This window comes from Gossypium raimondii, chromosome 13, assembly GCF_025698545.1.
Source record: "Gossypium raimondii isolate GPD5lz chromosome 13, ASM2569854v1, whole genome shotgun sequence".
Lineage (NCBI taxonomy): Eukaryota > Viridiplantae > Streptophyta > Magnoliopsida > Malvales > Malvaceae > Gossypium > Gossypium raimondii.
Window position 1 is genome coordinate 44,258,973 of NC_068577.1, and position 6,249 is coordinate 44,265,221.

General features: G+C 34.7%; 1 long non-coding RNA gene across 2 annotated transcripts; it reads left to right on the forward strand.

The window, feature by feature from the left end:
* Positions 1-2,765: 2,765 nt before the first annotated feature.
* On the forward strand, positions 2,766-6,249 carry LOC105783968 (uncharacterized). 2 transcript variants are annotated; one of them, XR_008192507.1, is made up of 7 exons: positions 2,766-2,866; positions 2,978-3,233; positions 3,649-4,438; positions 4,693-4,758; positions 5,319-5,398; positions 5,486-5,593; positions 5,676-6,249. It is a non-coding gene; the product is annotated as an uncharacterized LOC105783968 (long non-coding RNA). The 2 variants fall into 2 exon arrangements; XR_008192506.1 differs by having other exon boundaries at positions 5,486-6,249.

Consider the following 6,249-nt stretch of genomic DNA (forward strand, 5'->3'; position numbering starts at 1 on the left):
GTGACATCGGAAATCTTATAACCGGGGAAATAATTATCATATTCCATGCCTTTGTTCCATCCCTTTTCTTCATATTTCAAAAATAAGCCGCATTTCCAAGGGAAGAACAAGGTTCAAATTTTAGAAACGACATTTTTGAGAGGGACAGTTATGAACTCCGACCGTAAAACAAAGTTATTTTAAAAATTTGTTTGTTTAGTCACCTGAGTTAGATAAATTGTTAATATTGGTCACCCTGAAATTTTTGGAAACTATCATTTAGTCACCTAAGTTTACACGTGTTCCTATTTTGGTCACCCATTTCAACAATTTGTTATTTTAGTCACTCCTGTTAAATAAGTTATCAATTTTAGTCATTCTACCATTAAATGACTTTGATCACTAGACGGAATGTTGATGTGACAGTCTTTTGATTGGTATAATAACAAATTTAACCCTTAACACTTTGCACATTTTGTCTATTTTGTCCTAATTCTAAAAAATTCAACAAATTAAACCCTCAATGTAACGCCCTAAACCTGATCCTATTCACCAAATTTGAATCTCAGGTGTTACATTTTCCATTACAGATTTTTTGCTGACTTATAAAATTTTACAACTCAATTGAAATATCTTTTAACTAAATTTGCATCTGAGGCACAGTATATAATTATATTGACCATGATGGGCTTTACATGATTATAGTATGCCTTAGTTACATAGTTCTAATAATTTATTTCTAGGCCTTATAAACGATTCTCTTAGTGGTTTACATTATATCCATCAGGCTTGATCACCCCAACCCAAGCTCGCTCTATCTGCATAATAGCCCAACTTGCCACACCCGTAGTGTAGCCTTGGCATTGTCCCTCCTAGCGTAATCCCATCTCAACACTACACCAAAACAGGCTTTTAGCGGCGTTTCTAGCGGCGTTTGGATACAAAACGCCGCTAAAGATCGAGCATTAGCGACGCTTTCTGGAAAACGCCGCTAACAATAAGCTTTAGCGGCGTTTTTAAGAAAGCGCCGCAAAGAACCTAATCCAAAACGACGTCGTTTTGTGAGCTTTGGGGGATTTAGCGGCATTTTTGAGGAGGCACCGAAAAAACCTAAGCCAAAACGACGCTGTTTTGTAAGCTTTCGGGGATTTAGCGGCGTTTTTAAGAAAGCGCCGCAAAAAACCTAAGCCAAAACAACGCCGTTTTGTGAGCTTTCGAGGATTTAGCGGCGTTTTTAAGAAAGCGTCGCAAAGAACCTAAGCCAAAACGACGTCGTTTTGTGAGCTTTGGGGGATTTAGCTGCGTTTTTGAGGAAGCGCCGCAAAAAAATCTAAGCCAAAACAACACCGTTTTGTGAGCTTTCGGGGATTTAGTGGCGTTTTTAAGAAAGCGCTGCAAATGCTCAGGGCTTTAGCGGTGTTTTCAAGAAAGCGCTGCAAAGAACCTAAGCCAAAACGATGTCGTTTTGTGAGCTTTGGGGGATTTAGCGGCATTTTTGAGGAAGCGCCGCAAAAAACCTAAGCCAAAACGACGCCGTTTTGTGAGCTTTCGGGGATTTAGCGGCGTTTTTAGGAAAGCGCCGCTAATGCTCAGGACTTTAGCGGCGTTTTTGAGGAAGCGCCGCAAAAAACCTAAGCCAAAACAACGCCGTTTTGTGAGCTTTCGGGGATTTAGCGGCGTTTTAAGAAAGCGCCGCTAATGCTCAGGGCTTTAGTGGCGTTTTCAAGAAAGCCCCGCAAAGAACCTAAGCCAAAACGACGTTGTTTTGTGAGCTTTGGGGGATTTAGGGGCGTTTTTGAGGAGGCGCCGCAAAAAACCTAAGCCAAAACGGCGCCGTTTTGTGAGCTTTCAGGGATTTAGCGGCGTTTTTAGGAAAGCGCTGCTAATGCTTAGGGATTTAAAATAATTTAAAATATTTGTTAAAAATGGAAAAATTAAAATACTATTATTTAAAATGATTTTTTGGATACATTATTGATTTTTTTAATTTATATATTAAATAATTTCTTATATAATCGTAAAAGAGATAGTATTAATTTTAAAATATTGAATTAAATATCACTATAGTTTAGGGTTTTTGGTTTAGGGTATATGGTTTAGAGTTTAAAGTTTAGGTGTTACCATTTTAAGGTTTATGGATTATGGGTTTAGGGGTTATAGTTTATGGTTTAAAGGCTGGGGTTTAAGGTTTAGAGGTTATGTGCATGTTAAGGGTTTATGGTTTTAGGGTTTAGGTTTATGGTTTAGGGTTTAGATTAACTAGTGTTTTCTAATTTATATATTAATTAATTTCTTATATAATTGTAAAAGAGATAATATTAATTTGGTTCTTCAAAATCATGTGAAGATTTGGTTCTTCAAAATCAATATAAGCTATATCCAAGGATATCCCTAACTTATCCCATCCCGGTTCAGTATTTTTAGTGCTCGGTTTAATTTTTTTATCCAGTTCAGTTTTTTTCGTGTTTTTCCTTGCCCCCGCCGTGATCAAATAATTATATATGGATTTAGGGATTATGGATTTAGATAATTCTAACTTAATAATTAATTACAACCATTTTATCATTTGTTTTCTTATTAAAATGTCATTTTGTTCAAAATAAAATATTTTTTTATATAAGCAATAGCGGCGTTTTTTATAAAAACGCCACAAAAAATAATTTCACTTTTAGAAATGGCGCCGTTTCATGTTTCTATTGCCTTTTTTTCAGTGAATTAACCAACTTTATTTATGAATCGTTGGGTGATATAGATTCTGAAATTTTTTATTATTTTTTGTTATTCATGTAGAGGTCGAAAGAAATCTTGTTTGGTGTTTTATATCTTTCACCTTGTTGTTGGGATATGGAAGAGGATTACATCAAGTCCTAGCTTTTGGGTAGCAAATGTGTGTTTATCTTTGGCAACATCAATATTTTCCTTCAGTTTCGAGACATGGGCTTTTTTCGACTTTCTTTGAACATAATGGTATCAACTTTCTTTGGGTTTTTTTCTCCAGGGTCATAGGCAAGATCTTTTGAATGAAACATTTTGGTTGATGACTTTTTTCGAGTCTGCGGCTTTGATTGGAAGTCAGGTGATGAGCAATTGGATGGTGGGTGGTAATTTGGAGAAAGAAATTGCATGTCCTTCCACTGCAGCTATTCTTACAGCAATAGTAGGCATTATCTGTATTTCCAGAGTTTATGGTGGGAGTCCTCAGACAGTGACCTTTAAGGAATATAAAGTGTCCTTTTACTCGTATATCCTTTGTGGTAAGAATTTTTTAGTTCTATTAATTGTTTTTAATTTGTGAGCTGGAAGCATTCTTGTAACATTGAACATTTTTTGTTGTTGGTTTTAAATTGTTTTTAATGCGTTAGATGGCTTCGTTAACGTGGGGTTTCAATCTGCTGCTGGTTTGAAACAGCATGGTGACACATTTACTTATATATTTAAAGTGTATTTGTCGACTTTGATCATTTGAGTAGTCAAAGTATGTACTGAAACTGTGTACATAAGATGTGATCTTAGTCTAAAATTATGGTACTAAATAATTTGGTGTAAAACATAGGATGTCGAGTTGGACTTGCATGTTCAATGTAATGATTTGTCTCCAAACAATTTCATTGCAATACCAGATGTTTAGTGCTTCTTGATCACACACCAATGAATGGTTTCTTGTTGCAGACTAACATATCAAAGGGTGCAGTTTAATGAATCTTCTCATGGTTGTGGAGTTTGTGATTGCGAATTTGAGTGCTTGTGGACAGCGGCATGACTTTTATGTTGAATGTGGTGTATCCTTCCTTTTTTTTGTTCTTCTTTTACTGCAAATGAGAAGTGACATTTTCATAATTTCCATAGGGAATGTGAATTGAATTTTAGCTTCATTTAAGCATCAATGCCTTTCAAGTTCATAAATAGGTTTGTCTAATAATGCTTAATTTGGCCTTTGAACTATGCTTCTTATCCTATTTTGGTAGGGTCCATAAATTGGTGCGAATAAGAACGTGCTATGTGGCATCTTTCTTGTAATTTTTAAAAAAATTAATTTCTTTTTTGCAATTTTTTAAAAGTTAAATACTTTTTTGAAAATTTTAATTAAGTTTTCAATTTTTATACAGTTTTTTATAGTAGTTTTCTGGATTCTCTGGTCCCCGACACTGGTGGTAAGATCATATCTTTTGTTGAGAAGAATGTTTACTTTGTTACTTGAAGGATAAATATCTCAGTAGTCTCCTTTATTTCCCAATAAGACCAATAACTTGAAAAAAAAAACTTTGTATTTCCCTTTCCTTTTTGCTTTCATTCTCTCTGTAATCTATCTTCTAATTTCGAGTCTTGAATTTTCTTCGCCCTTTTTTGCTTTTAAAGTACACCAGTACCACTCTTTATTTTTTTCCTTCGCTTTCACTGGGAATTTCTCTGCCACAAGTCGAGATTTCATTTCTAAGTAATTTGTTTTCCTTCTTTACTGGTACGTTTGTGGATAATATTTCATTTGCCTTGATATTTTTAATGATATTTTTTTAACTGATTCATTGGCGAGAAGAGAAGTTCTTCTTTTTCTTCTTCTTCTTCTTGTAAATTTCTTGTTAATTTTGAAAGAAAAATTCTGAGTGGTGGTTGTGCAAGTTGACTTCATTGGATTATTAAAGGTTCTTATTGTTATTGTTATGTATAGAGAGATTACATGTACTAAAGAGTGGTTTTGGTTTTGCGGAGTTGCAGGGGTTATTCTACTATTCACTTCGCAAGATTTGAAGCAAAATCCATTTCCGTGTGATGGCTACTCAGGTATATAGAAACAGAAACCTTGGTCATTGGTTAATCTTGAGTCTTGACTTAAACCAACTCTGCATAACAGTCATTGGTTAAATAGTGAATTGAACCCTGAAAATTATTTTAGATGATAACAAATTTTATTGAACTTCAAGAGATGCCATTTTTCTAATTGATAGTTGGGAAAAGGCATACTGAGATAAATAATGTTGCTCACAAGAGTGCAAGGTTTATGATGGAACAGGTGCTTACAAGAATAAATAGCTTTATTTGTGACATTCTTAGGGCTATTACCAATGTTCCATTAATTTATTATGTTGATTCCAGGCATTAGGGATCAATAATTTTATTTTAAGATGATGCGATGGGGGTGCTATCATCATAAATCTCCCATCATTATGACTTTTAAGTTTAATGAATGGTATATTATCATTATGATATTAGCAATATATGCATAGTGAACAGTATTGCAGGCTTTGTCTTTGGTTATATTCCTTTTTTATGAAGAGAGGCTTGAATTTTATGTTTAACTTTTTAACCTGTATTTTGCCCTTGTTCTGTTTCCTGACTATCAGGCAGCTAATGGCTGTGATATTGAGCATGTGCGTATGAATTTTTCACACAAGCGTTTGTATTATAAGAAGAAGAAATTGCGGTAATTGTACTACTCAGATCAGCTATTGTTGAAGTCTGTTATGCCTTCTAATTTGTGTAGAGCTTCATGAATGTTTATTGATCATAGGACTCTAAAGCCCAAGTGACTGTAATTCATCTGATAATTGGGACTCTCCAGAGGATGAATGTATTTGGTGTTGAGAACAGAGATACTTTGACACACAAAGCCACAGGAGTAATATTGCTTCCTCTTCTCTAATTCATTGTACTTCATTGAACTGTTTATACAAAACTTAAATATGTGTTACTTTGGTCAGTATTCAGCTCGGCTATTGAAGAAGGCTGATCAGTGCAGAGCTGTTTATGTATGTTCCCATCTATTTTGGGTTGATGATTAGGATGGCGTAAAGGACGAGGAGAGGTCTGGCCTCAAAACTTGTCCTTTGGTTTAGATTTTTTTCATGTAAACATTAAATTCATTCAACAATAAGGAACTGAAAAAATTTGCGGGAGAGGTTGAAGGGTCCTCTAACAATAAGCAAATCACCAGTTCCGCAATCCAAGGGCTGATAGAATTAATTAATACTGAGATGCAAAGTGATTCCATAGACCCTAATAGTGTGGCGGATGCTTTCCTTGCCAGCACCTTGCGTTACATTCAGTTCCAAAAACAAAAAGGCGGTGTAGTGGGTGAGAAATTCGATTCCGTTAAACTGTAAATTGTTGAGTCATGTAAAGAAGTAATGCATGGCAGTTAGAGATGTAAATAGGCGTTTATTCTGGTTTTGGATTTCATATTTGCTTGATTATATCTTTTATTAAACTGTAAATTATTGAGTCATGTAAATTGTATTATTTCTTTTATTACCAAGATTTACTTGATTAAGAAAA